Source organism: Herpailurus yagouaroundi, unplaced genomic scaffold (genome assembly GCF_014898765.1).
Source record: "Herpailurus yagouaroundi ecotype Mexico unplaced genomic scaffold, PumYag 142, whole genome shotgun sequence".
NCBI lineage: Eukaryota > Metazoa > Chordata > Mammalia > Carnivora > Felidae > Herpailurus > Herpailurus yagouaroundi.
In genome coordinates this window covers 2476137-2490200 of record NW_024412397.1, presented here as the reverse complement: position 1 = coordinate 2490200, position 14064 = coordinate 2476137, and positions in this window count along the sequence as shown.

The following is a 14064-nucleotide window of genomic DNA, read 5'->3' as shown; positions in this document are numbered from 1 at the left end:
CGCCCCCGCCCCGCCGCCCGGACCGCCTCGGGGACCGCTCGGGGACCGCCTGGCCACGCGGAGGGCCGCGGACGCGCGGGGACCGGGGCGCAGAGTCGGTGCCGGCGGGGCGAGGCCGGCTTGGGCCGCCTCCGAACCGCTTCTCTGGGAACCTTTCCCGGGGCCAATCCTCTGAACCCCAACCCCACCTCCTCCACCCCCAGGCCGCCAGGAGGGACCTGAGATAACGTCTCCAGGCCCCCGTTTCTCAGCCTGGCCACTTAGGTCCAAAGCGCAGCTGCGGGCCCGAATCCACCCACCGACTCCCCTTGAGTTCCCGGGGCTGGCCTTTGGGAGCCCCGGGTCATTAGCTTTGCGTGGATCCCGGCACCACAAACAGGGGCTCCATGGGGGCTCCGCGTGTCCCCAGAGGAGGCAGGAGAGAACACACACAAAACAGACCAGAAAACGGCCAAGTGGGAGGGGCGAAGAACCCTGGGTCACCCAAGCGGTGGGCCCCTGGTCAGTGCCACACTTTTGGTCCTGAAGGGAGCCTGCGGTTTGCACATTAGTCACCTGGACACACGGACTTGATGGGCAGGTGGGCTCTCCCCGGCTGGCTCCCGGCCTCCTCCTGGCGGTGGGGCGGTCGGAGGTGGGAGGGAGAGCTGACACGCTGGTGTCCCTCCTGACTTGGACTCGGGGTCAGGGAATTGAATCTGTCACTGCCCTGGAGCCCACAAGGAGCGGCAGTATTTGTTAGGAGCAGGGGGAAGTATGTAGCGAGCCTGTGTCCCTGGGCCAGCCGTGTGTGGGTTCACGGCCGTCTGCCCGGCCGCCCTCATGGACCCCAGGGGTCTGGCAACCAAGTTCAGGTGCTGGTGATTCTAGGAGAAATCTGTCCGCAGTAATAAAAATGTTCAACCTGATCCTCTCTTCGGGAAAGACAGATTCCCGAGTGTGAGGTGCGGGGTCAGGAGGAGGAGTGGAAACCTCACGCCCCTGTGCCACACTTACAATTTTCCTGCCTCACGCCCTCGGGCTCCGGGTCAGAAACGAGGAAACAGGGCAAGAGTGAGGGAGCCCGGCTAATACTGAGGGCGCACAGGGCCCTGAGTCAGACCCAGGCAGCTCCCAGGTCCCTGACTCACCCACTCCCAGCTACCCCCCACCCACCCCCACCCACCCCCACCCCAAGCTTCTTAAAGTTCAGACCAGAGGAGCCCAGAACCTGGCTCCCGTTTGGATGTCTGTTTCCGCATCACAAACAGCTCCTCCTCCCCCTCCTCCCTGGGGTCATACCCTGCAGACTTTCCTGAAAGCTGGGTGGGTGGGGGGAGTCCCTCAGGCCGCACTGAAACAGCATCCTTCTTCCATTTCCAGCTGCTTCTGCTGGTTTTCAGGGATTTATAGAAACTTTACAAACGCCAGCGGGGGGGTCTTCGCAAATTTCCGGCTTGGCGGTTAAAATGCTTTTCAAAGTATTTATAAAATTCCGCCGTGCGTATTTTGGGGAGATAATAGTGCCCCCAAATTCATATCCATGGGTACTTGAAAGAAGATGTGTGTGAGGGAGTAACGAACCCTATTCGGTAAAGCGACAGGTGGCATTTGGAAGGTCCGGTCGTAGGGCTTTCCAGCGTCTGGAGAGTCGGGAGACTTTCGGGAGAGTGACGCTTTGTGTAAGGATGGCCACGCACCCTGAACCAAACACAGACATCCATTTTGCTGAATAAAACCGCAAGAGGTCTTTCGACAAGTGAGGGAACCCAAGCCTCGCCCTCTGTCTGGTATTTCTGAGAAGATCCTGTTACAATTCCCGCCGACCCGCGTACACATCCGGCAAGGGGGGCAGGGACCCCCCAGGACTCCATCCTACTGCAGACACACACTCCGTAATTTGCGTTGAGTGGAACTGAACTTCAGATGACCCCAGCCAGAGAAGTAAGCAAATGAACCTAAATAATTTCCAGTGGCCAAGACGGCATGCATTTTGAGTTTTCTTTCTCTTCCGCACCAGGAAACTGCACCTTGGTGATTGTGTCTTTGCTCGGACGAGGACAGAGCCTCACGTTCACCCCGGTTCGTCAGTAACAGTCTGCCGGTGACCTTCGCCAAGCAGAAAATGTAGCTGCAAAGGCTGGAGGGGTGGACTGCTTCCTCACACGTCCCGGTTAGGAGGCGGGTGGATTCGGCTCGGGTCACAAACCCCGGTAGACGAGGGGCGTGCGCTCCAGAAAGTGCAATTAAGCACAGCGCGGCACAAGACGCGTGAACGAGGAAACACTCGAGGGTTCGAGACCGCGGCCACGACCCTCACGCCCCGCACGTCACCCCACACTCCTCTCCCGACTTGCAGATGTCCCCGTGGCCTCCACAGCGGCTCCAAGCATCTGTGTGCCCTGGGCCCCCGTGCCCATCCCACCGCCCCCGGCTCGCCCAGCCCGTGTGCGGGTTCAGGGCCCCACTGCGGGGCCGCATGGTCGTGTTTGCACAGGCGTCGGGAAAACCCGGTGGCCGTTTCCCCCTCGGGGCGCACAGCCAGATGGGGAAGGAGGCAGGCGGGCACCCCCCCGCGAGCTGGGAGGACCTAGGGTGTGCGGTGCCAACCTTAGAAATCGTGCTCGGGCCTCTGCTGGTTCCAGCACGAAGGGCTTTCCAGGCTCCGCCCTGCGTCCTCCAGGCAGCTCTGGGACGGGGACCTGCTTCCCGCGTCCCAAAGGGCACTGGGCTCCCGAGGGCGCAGCTGAAGCAGACACCCCCGTCATCGCTGTTGCAGTTCAGGCCCGCGGGGCCCGCTGCTGAGGGCGACTGAAGACGGTGCCCACTGGGACAGGCAGGGTGGGGAGGGGCACTGAGGCCGAGGGAGGGAGGGGTCTCACCGACAGGCAGGCCTCTGCCAGGCCGGGGGGGGGGGGGGGGGTTCTCGCGGGACCGGACACCAGCCGAGGGGGAGAGGGAGAGATAAGGGCTCTGTAAGGGCGGGCTGGCTGTTCAGATAACACTCCCCGTTAGGGGCCCTGCGCCCAGAGCGTGGCAGGATGGGTACTTACAAACAGCGGCGGGCGCGAAGCCTCCTTCTCACACGGCCCTGCCCCACGCGCCCAGCACCAAGGACCTCCTCTGGAATGCAAGGGCACCAGTGGGTGGGCAGCATCTCCTTGGTGTCCTCGTTGTCCTTGCGGTTGTCCCAGGGGTTTGACCTAGCAGTGGGGGCTCACCAACAGGAAGATCACGGGTAGAATGAGGGCTTGATCCTTATAAAGAAGTGCCCAGGAGAAAAACAAGACAGGGAAGGGGGCTCACAATGTGATGGGAGCAAGCCCTGTGGTTGTCTCAGGGGTGTGGGTGAAGGAGCACATTCCAGGAAGTGCAGGTGGCGAGTGCAAAGGTCCTGGGGTGGGCATGTCTGCGTGTTCAAGGACTTGTAGGAGCCCACTGTGGCTGGAGAAGAGAGAAGAGGAAGAGGTGGCTGGGAACAGAGATGGGAGTTTGGGCCTGGGGCCACAGCACAGAGTCTGAGCGGCTGGAGGACTGAGTGACCAGGGAGAGGTCAGCCGCTCTCTTTCGGACGCGCCTGTTCGGGTCTGAACGGAGGCTCACTGGGTGTGTTTAATGGAGCCTTCCACGACAGACGGGGCAGGTGGGGGGAGGAGCCAGCCAATGATTCTCGGGAAGGTGGCCACATGCGGCGGGGGCCCCCGGGTCTAGCGGCATGGAGGTCTTGGGTCACCGTCGCCAGGACCAGAGTGACGATCTGAGTGTGGGGGGCAATCTGAGGCCGTGCCTGCGCACCCTCCCTTCCGGGAGTTTGCTAAAAGGGCGAAGACACGGGTGCGAGGGGGGATGGGGGAGTCAGGAGATGCTTATTGTTTAGGATGTGAAAGAGTGCAGTCCATTTGCACGCTGATGGAACCTTCCAGAGAGCAGGGCCCCTGGCTGCCTACATTCCTGTCTGAAAGTGCTCCTCAAGGATGGTAAAGGACCCTCCTCAACCCTCTTGTACACTCGTGGGGACAAGTGTCACGGGGCCCAGAGCTCGTAACACTTGGGAGCCCTTCTTAACAAACAGAACAGAGTGGTGATGCAGTGGGTCCGGGTCAGGGAGGGTCCTTCTGTCGGCTCCAGGGCCTTGGTAGGCGAGTGCCTGAGCCCACCAGCCAGTCTCTCCTGAGCCCTTGGACCAAGCATTTAGCTCTTCTGGGACTTCATTTCTTCACAGTGCAAGTGAGGGGGGGCTCTGGGTCGTCTGACACTTTAACGAACCCCATTCGCCTTCGGGAAACGTTTCCGCTCGCACGTCGGTGTCATAATGGGCTCGGCACCACCCGTGACCAGCAGGTGGTTTTGTACTTGAAGCTTCTGGCTCAATAGTGCAAGATAAATGCAACCCGGGGGTTTTTACTGAAACGGGTATACCTTGGGGCTTTTAATTATGTCCCATCTTAAAACGTCTGACCCTAATGGCTGATATGAAAGAAACCACGCGAGGGTTCAATTAACCTGCAAATCCGTATCCTGTCCCTGGGATCGAACATTTGTATATAAGTGTTCTTACGGCAACCAAAGGCAGCAGTTCCAGAGGTTTCGCTTTGGTGAGGAAAATAGAATTAGCTTCTGTTTGGCAGAGGGCATGTTTCACAGGCTACTAAAAGAAATGCAAAGAAGCCTGGATCATACGGGATCATCGGTGATTTTATCTCTACGGTAGCCGAAGATACGACCGGGTTTGCACAAAGAAAAGCGGTCTATTCTGTGACAGATTTGAAGAAACGTTAAATGTCCCTAAGATCCTGTGTCCTCAGATGTGGCCTCACTAATTAGCCCCAGGAGCCAGCGGCGTGACAGAACCCCACGTGTCCTGCCACCCCCCTGCCCACGCCGGAGTCCTGTCCACCCCGGGAAGGACCTCACAGACCAGCCAGGGCCCAGGACACATCCCGATCCTGCGAGCTTACCCACATCTCCGTGTACGTAACTTCCCAGTGGCTTGGCCAGCGCAGGACCAGGGCCCCGGGTGGGTTAGGAAAATCGTCCCGTGTGGGTGTGCGTGTGCGTGTCCCGGCCGATCCCAAGCCGTGATCAGAAGCTGGTTTCTCTCTTCTCAGCCCCTGACTCCCAGTTCCCTCCCTTGTAAGTGTCGCCCCCTCCGTCCCTCTGTCTCTCTGTCCCACGGGGCAGCCGAGGGCCCCCAGCTTCATGCTCTGCCCTGCCTGTCGAGGGCTGCGGTCGGTTGGGACACTTTAAGTCTTGGGACCACCCTTGGCCAGTTGGCCGCAGGTGGGATTTCGTGATTTGTCTGGACTTCGGCCGCAGAGCTGAGGCACGGGGCCAGCTGCCCCGAGTGCACGTGCTACCAGAGGCCGTATCTCGGACGGAGGGGACGTGGGACTCTGAACGGTGGCGTCCTCAGCTAAGAGAGGGCAGGACGCCGCTTAGGGCTTCCGCACAGACATTCACTTTCCAGAATGGCAGGAGACACCTTCACCGAGCCCTGCGTGAGAAGAAAGCAAACCTCACACAGACTCACGGCCGCCCTTGGCTCGGGCCTTCGGGTGAGGTGAAGCCCTCTCACCTCACCGGGGGGTAGCTCCTGAGGGTCTGGGGACCCGTGGCTGCCCCCCCCCCCCCACCATGGTAGAGGGAAACAAGGGCTCGTTGTAAAAGAGGAGGGAAGAAACCCCACAGCCTGGCCCTTTGGGGTGGACAGAACAGCCCGGGCTCCTGGGAGAATATCCCGCAGGCCCGGGCCCACGGGGCCACCCCAGGGCCTGGCGCTGAGGTGCCTTCCAGCCAGCGCAGTGTGAGGCCACTCACCGGCTGGAGGGATCCGAGGGGTGAGGAGACCTCACCGTTAGCATCAGTCTCCCTGGCAACACAGTGTTTTTGACAAGTCAGGCTTCTGTCCTATTAGTTTCCTGTCGGTTGCTTAGTAACCGCCCAGGGCTCGTTCTCAGTCACTGTGTGTGAGCCAGCATTCGGGGACTCGATCCTGGAACAGGGCGTCCCTCTGCTTCGCTCTGCACCGAAGTGCTTTGCCCTGCGCCGGTGGGAGGCGGTGGGAGGGGCACGTCCTGTCCACCCCGCGACGGCAGATGGCGGAGAGCCAGTAGCCCGGGGTCCGCTTGAAGGTCAGGCTCACCGTCTGTCCCCATCTTCCCTTTTGGCCAAGTCCCTGCTGTCCCTGGGCTCGGCCCTGTGGGGAGACACCCCTGCAAGGCTCCTGGTCCCCAGGCTGCCCCATAGACTGGATGGCATGCTAGAGGGAGACAGGTGTCCTGAACACCAAGCCAGCGTTTGGCTCCACTCTGTCCACAGACGGTGGCCAGCTGCAGGGTATGCTTATCTGCTTCCTGAGGTGCTCAGTGCTCCCCCCGCCCCAACGGGACTTGTCCTAACATCCTGCCGTCCTGCGGCCGCACGCCTCCAGGTGTCATTGGCCAGCCGACATCGTGTAGCTGTGTGTTCACTCTCAAATGTCAAGGACGGCCAGTCACTGCCCGTCTCCAGTGCAGCCCGTTGCATATTCATTCCGTGTAAAGCTGCTGGTAACGACATCACACTCCGGGACCAAATTACGTATCAGGTGCAAGTGGAAGAGAGCCAACGTGACCATGGTTTGAGCAATAAAAGGGCTCCACTGCATGCTGCCACAGGAAGGTCACAAAGAATGCTGCCTTCAGGTGCGGCTTGACGCAGCAGCTCAGGTGCTCCCTGGGCTTTGCGGCTCTGCCTCCTGATTTAGGCTCAGTCTCCGAGTGAGAGCCCCGGGCCTCGTCGGTGGGGCCGGCTGAGTTTGCGTGGTCCCCGGTGGTCAGCAGGGAGGGCGTCACTCTGGAGGAAGTGTAGTGGCAGCTCATGCTCACATGTGACACGCACAGAGCAATGACTTTTGTCACTGGGACCACAGGGACACAGGAGGCAGAAGTCTGGCTCCAGCCTCTGCCCTGCAAGAGGCTGTGTGATCTCGGGCGAGCTGGTTGGCCCCTGCACGACTCGGTTTCCCCACTTGTAAGTGGTGGCAGTGGTCCCGCCCTTACCTGTCCACTGTCCCACGGATACCGTGAGGTGCTGGGCGTAAGATGCTCGCCTGGGGCCGGGACCATACAGACTAAGGAAGCGTCTGCCCGCGTCGGTGCATTTCCCACCCGTGACGGAAAATAGAACGGTTTGTCCAAAGCGCCTGGGGTAACCACAGCCAGGCCGACAGAGGAGACCCGAGTGGAGGCCGTGAGAGGACAGCTCTGATAGCGTAAGACACGAGTCAGGAGAAACGCTTGCCGTAGCCGGGAGCGTGGGGCGCGGGGGGGTGTTTAAGTCACTTACGCCGTTAAGCAGGTCGAACATGCTTCTCCGACCGTCGCCTGCTGTCTGCCCGTCGATGCAGTGCTGATGACGTGACATCGCAGGGTGAAGTGAGAGAGCGGCATCCGCCGTCTTCGGGGCCTGGGCACCTGCTCACCTTGCAGCCTCGCGCTGCGCAAACCCCTCCCCGTGCGAGCCTGCGTCCCCCGCGCACCTCGGGGCGTCAGGAGTAGCTGCCGTGGTGCCCGAGGGAGACCCCGCGGCGCTTCTCCCGCGCCCACACACACCTGCTCCGAGGCCGAACGATGTCAAACCCCAGTCACACCAGGCCGCTCACCGGCGAAAAGGAACTCGCATTTGTAACATTTAGTGGGGAATTTAGGGGGCTCGATCCTGCCTTTCCAAATATTTTCTGGTCCCGTTCTCTCTGTCCCCCATCCACTGCCCTTCTCTCCATATCTTTATATATACTTAGATGTCTGCAAATAACACCTTACAAGCGGTGGGGTGTGCCTTGGGATGGTAATTGGAGGCCGGACCTTGGGCGGTGGCAATGCCGCTGTGGGCCACTCAGCATCGGCGGGTGGTGTCTCAGCTGAGCGGAAAGTGCACTCGAGGTCCTGGGGTTTGAAGATGCTTATCTTGCAGACCAGGAGAGGCGTTACAAGTGCTCACGCCTGTCAGTGCTTAGGTGTGGGGCCCAGTGCTGTCCCTGCCCTTCCCTGTCCTGACCCCTGGAGGCCGGAGGGAGGGGGCCCTTGGTGTGACAGTGATAGCTGAGCCAGGAGTGACTGGTAACACGATTACTCAAGCACTACCTGCTTGCAGTTGAAAGTTAGAAAATGCAGACACACTTTGTTTTTAAAAGAAAAAGCTCCAGATTACACTCCTGAGAAGTGATTACTTGGGCATGGCGTGCATTTCCACTTCCAGACATTTTCGCTCTCTCTCTGTTTATAAAACTGTAATCGTGCCGTTATTTTGTGCTGTTTTGTGTTATTGTTTCGTAATCTGCTTTTCCTACTGAGCAGAATGTCATAAGCTAGTTTTTCTGTGTCAGTACATAGATCCCGACCACCCCCCTCCTCACTGCTCACCGTGGGGTGTGGGGACTGGCTGGTGGTCTTGCTGGGGACTCAGTTCCTTGTGTGTGAGTCTGCCGCAAAGGCCCCCTGGCCTCTTACATCAACCCTCCTTTGTTCTGCGTGGCTGTCAAGGTATCACTGGAGTATACTGGAGCGCAGCTGGTCACTAGAGTGACACCGTGAAGCCGAACGGAATAAAGACATCTATCTACGCGCAGACCGGTCCTCGGCCATCCGTGGGGAAGGAAGAGCTCTCGGAACGTGAGGCGTCCTTACGCGGGAGTCCTCAAGTGGGTTTGAAGCAGCCAAGTGTCCGGGGAGGAGCTGGGGAAGGCGTCGGGGCCAGAGAACACGGCACGGTAGGACGCAGAGGGCACCGGCCTCGGGGGTCACGTCCCACTTTTGACTCCCCCGGGTTATCACATCCTGCCAATGACTCGCGTGTTTTTGCTCATCGGAAAGGTAAAGCTATAGGAGGTTGTGAGTATTAAGTGAGAAGATGTGTACGGAAGCACCATGGAAAATTCCAGGGACCAGTGGAACCGTGGCATTCCTGTTACACGTAATAACAGAAAGTCTCCACCGGTCGAAGCACCTAATCCACTCAACATCCCAGACGAAACACACGCTACCACGGGTAAATGCACTCCTGACGCTTTGGGCCATCATTATGGGATGGATATGGCTGGAACGACCAATTAATCCGAATTAGATACCGGTGACTTCACGGCACAGGCTTATGTTTATACTCTTGGTAAAACCTGACCCCGGCTTTGAGAAAAGCCACCCAAATTCCAGCGTTCCAGAGAACTTAAAAAAACCAGAAGATCCTTTTAAGTTTATTTATTTGAGAGAGAGAGTGCACACGTGGGCAGGGGAGGGGCAGAGAGGGAGGGAGAGAACCCCAAGCAGTCTCCACACCCAGTGCAGAGCCCGATGCGGGGCTCGAAGTCACACACCACAAGATCATGACCTGAGCCGAAATCAAAAGTTGGATGCTTAAGCAACTGAGTCACCCAGGCGCTCCAAAAGCCCTAGGAATCTTTTGAAAGAAAGGTCCCCTCATTCATTTTCAGCGAAGTACTTATAATTCCATGTATAATTCAAACTTGCCTTTATAAAATCACGGATACCACGGACTGAGACCCAGGACCCACAGCATCTTGTAACATGTCACGTTGCCACACTGCACGACGTGGTGCAGGTAGGGAGCCGTGAGGAGATACGGCTGAGGAGAAGCCACGGGTCACAGGTGTCAGTTTATGTTAATGTGACAATCTCTTCCGGGACACCAGACTTGATCCCCTTGGAGATAGCCCGCGATTTCCACTTTTCATTTAGAGGGTTCCTAAATGAACCCTTACAGAGAAAGAGTCAGGCAGGTCTCTTCCCAGGAGTTAATGAGGATCTTTCATGCATGCATGTGAATTTCACTGCAGTGAAATGAGACAAATATGTAATAATCAAGTTGGCAGAAAAGCACAGTTAAGCTGACTAAGTAGTAGTTGTGTGCTCTCGTTAGACCTCGGGAGCAGCAGGGAAGCATCTCAAGATTAGCCTGGTGTCGTGGTTCCGTGTGTGCACATGTAAGTTCCATTTGCATGGTTCTGACCGATCCAGTCACAGGGAATCAGATCTTAACGTGAATCCTGGAAATGATAAAGCCCTTTGGAAGGTTTCCTGCCTCTTCTGGCCTGTTGAGTCACTCTGCCGATGTGTTCAGGGCACCAGGTATGGCTTGAAAAAACCGATCTAATGCCATGAAGAATCTGTTCTTTAAGACAGTATATCTAAATGTATTCACAGGGCTTCTACGTTTGCAAAAACCGTCGCATGTGGGTCATCAATGAATTACTATTCCGGTAGGGGAAGGTGGCTTCCCTCCGGGGCTCTCCAGAGAGACAGAACCAATATGGGCCGTGGATGTCTACGTATGGGTCGATCCAGCTGCCACCCACGACGAGGTTGATGCCCGGGGAGTGGATCGCAGACCCCGGAGACGGTGAGCTCGTCGTCTGCAGGCAGGCTGGGGACTCAGGCAGAAGCCGATACTGCAGTCTGGGGCAGAATTCTTTCTTCAGTAAACCTCCGTGTTTGCTCCCAAGGCTTTCGACTGATTGGATGAGTCCCATCCATATTCTCAAGGGCCATCTATTTACTGTCACCCGATTGAAGATACTAATCATGTCTACGATATATCTGCATGGCAACATCTAGGTTAGTATGTGACCGGACAGCTGGGCACCACAGCCCAGGCAAGTGGACACAGCGAACGTGCCCATCACGGGGGCATTGGCGGTGTTTCTTGAGAGAACTCGCAAATTTGTACGGACTCTCTCAGCTAACGTGGGTGTCCTAGTGTCAGTGGCTGAATTTATACCTGGGCCCCCTTTTCCTCACAACGCCTGGAGTCGTCGTGAATTTACTGTTTAACGTCTGTGGCCGCGGGATAAACAGACAAATGTTAAGATGTATTTTCTGTTTGTCTCCAACTCCTCATGAACTTTAAGGAAATAATTGCCTTCGGGATAGACATCTGGATGCTTTGAAAAACTAGCATTTGGCGGAGCTGAAAGACAGAGTGCTTGAAGCGGCCTCGAGGCCGCGTGGGCCCAGCTCGCTGCAGCTCGATGTGTTTCTTGTGCTAATGTGCGCCTCTGAACTTCTTTAAGATGCCGAATTATTCTCTTCTTGGATGGGGGCAATCAGTTCTCTGCCGACTATCGTGAAAAATGTAGATAAAAGCAAAATTTCAAATGCTGTTCTACAAAACTTATTTAATCATCTCTGGCTTATTGTGGAAATTTATGCACGCTGTGTGTGGATGGATAGCTGCGCGGTCCTGTCTTGGCAGGTGCAATAATAGCCAGTTGAGTGAAAAACGCGGCTTACTCGTCTGTGCGGTAAATGCTTGCCCGGCGAGCAGAGTGCAGCCAAGGGCAGGCTTACGTGAGGGCAGGAGACAGTTGGAACTGCAGGCATTTGAAAGGTCGTCCCTTGCCTTCCCCCCGAACACAATTTTCTGCTGCTGCTGACGGCAAGTCTGGCATGATTACGTTGTAACTTGATTTTAAGGCTTTGATTCATGATAGGATGCACATGCTACCAGAGCGGCAAATGAAATGGAAGCTCTTAGCTACTTTCGTGTCGCAGGGACCGGTTTGGGGTCTTCCCTGATCTGGTTCCTGGAGCGGGGAGGAGAGAGCTCCGGGGGGCTGGGGGGCAGACCCTCGGTGGAGGCGGGCTGGCTGTGCGCGCTGGGGTGCCGCGAGCTCTCCCTCCTCCCGGTTTTACCCAGAACAGACCTGACTGCAAGTGCTCACACAGACGTGAAAAACAAGGGTTAGTATTTCAGCACAACTTACACGACACTAAGTGCTAGTGACGGAAGGAGTAACTACAGGGTGTAGAAAGTTCTGGACGTGAGGGAGGGTGTGGAAGGGAGGAGGTGGTGTCATGAAATAAGGCTGGACGGGTAAGAGAGGGGAGGTCACTGACGTCAAGAGCTCTGAGATTTACACTGGGGTTAACCGGGGGCCATTAAAAATTCATAAGCGGGACAGTAGGAGACCATGTTGGCGGGGAAATGTGACACCTTCTACACATTTCCACAAACTCCTTAAAATTTTTTTTCAATGTTTAGTTATTTTTGAGAGGGAGAGAGAGAGAACGAGCAGGGGAGGAGCAGAGAGAGAGGGAGACACAGAATCTGAAGCAGGCACCAGGCTCTGAGCTGTCAGCACAGAGCCCGACGCGGGGCTTAAACCCATGAACCCTGAGATCGTGACCTGAGCCAAACTCTGGTGCTTAACCGACTGAGCCACACAGGTGACCCAGTAATTTTGTATTTGGAAAACGGTTGGTAAGAATGTGTTGCCTAGCAGTATCGAATTTGGAATATACACACAAAATCACGAAAAGTCGGAATTGTACACACAAAAGTAGCACGTCATAAAATATTTCAGCATCTTCAGGTATAATTCAAAAAGCTTGAGGTCCTGTTTAGTGGGTAATTTTTAAACTCTTTTTGGGTGTAATCCCGTCATTGTGAGAAATCAATAAAAAGATTATTACCACTGTCATTTATTTTATCGATGTTCAGAAGCCAAATAAACAATGAAGTAAGACTTTCTGCTTGTCAAAGCTTTATGCATCTGTACACGGGGAACTAAAGCAACGTGTAATTTTAAAAATCAATGTAAAAATTATAGTAACCAAGGGAGATTCTTTAAATAATCAGAACACTGTGAAATTGCTCAAAGCATGTTAATAACTCATCATTTGGAAAGCCCAGCTGAAATGTGGTCTGTGGCATAAAATACAGGGTCCCAGAGGACAGCACGGAAGCGGGGGGCCCGGGGCAGGACAAGCTCCGTGTTGTGGGCTCCCAGATCCTGCGGCACCACTAGGAGCTGGTCCGGGGTGGGGGCGGGGCAGCCTTGAGAGAGCAGCATGGTACTGAGGGCACCTGGACGGGACTGAGCCCCGTTAAGACTTCTCTCCAGACTTTGAGTCGGAGACCTCCTCGCCTTGGGGTCCAGGACAACCCCCCCCAGGTAGGTTCCCTGGCCCTTACAGCAGCCGCCCCGCCCATCTGGGGTTCCCCACCCAGTTCTCTGGTCTCTCCCGCCCTCAGCGTCAGGGGCAGCTTGTGACCTGACGTTACGTCGACGGTGCTGGCTTCTCACTGGCCCCATGGAGTGTTATCAAGCTTCCTCTCGTGCGGATCTGGGAGGACAGAGCCAGGCCCCAGTGGAGAGACTACTGTGTGCGATCAACTTCTTTCCAGGGGATTAGTTCATTTTATATGATTTCTCTGCTCAGGGCCTTTCCCTACTTTCTTTTCCTATGCGTATTTGGCCTTTTTATCAGCCTTTTTCTTAATGCTTTGTAAAAATTCTGTATTAGGGAAATCAGCCTCATGGGATGGGAGTTGGAAAAAAGCGGTTCTTTTCGCCTTTTTACTTTGTGGGGGGATTTTGCCCTTTTTGAAGATGTTCATTCGTTGTGAGATGTAATCTTGTGACAATTCTTGGGAGTGGCAGATCTTTGTCTCTTGAGGGACAGGGAAGACTGATGAGGTGTTGCTGCTGTTTTGAGGTAACAAGGAGACGACTTTGTCTTTAGCCCTCTTTGAAGGTGGTTCTGAAGAAGAGGCTTCAGGACGTTTTGAGCAGTGAGCGAAGCGTGCAACTGCCCAGGGTCTGTGTGTGCAGCTTCCCACTGGACGACTGTGAAAGATGACACCTTTCACAGGTGTATGAACCCCATCGTATTTGTTAAAAACAACTCTCGTGATGTTAGAGTCGCCCGAACTATGAGCAGGAGTCTGCAGGGCAGAGGACGTGCAGTAGGGGGGTGGTGCAGCTTCCCAGGTGGATGGAGTGGGCGCTGGGACAGCCGGGGGGTGGCAGGAAGAGGGAGGGTCCCGTCATGCCAGGCCCCGTGTGTCATCCCGAGAGGGTAGCTCTGTCCCAGGGCAGTGGAACCTCTGGACCCCTTGACTCGGGAGCTACGGGACCTGTTTTTAATCTAATGTATTTGTTAAATAGAAGACATTTTACTTTTTATTAGTTGAGTTCACTTTAACAATATCGCCTAACTTCTGGCATCTGCGAACGTGACCTCATTTGGAAAGAGGGTCTCTGCAGACATTGCGTATGTGAGATGAAGTCAGGCTGATCGGGGTGGACAC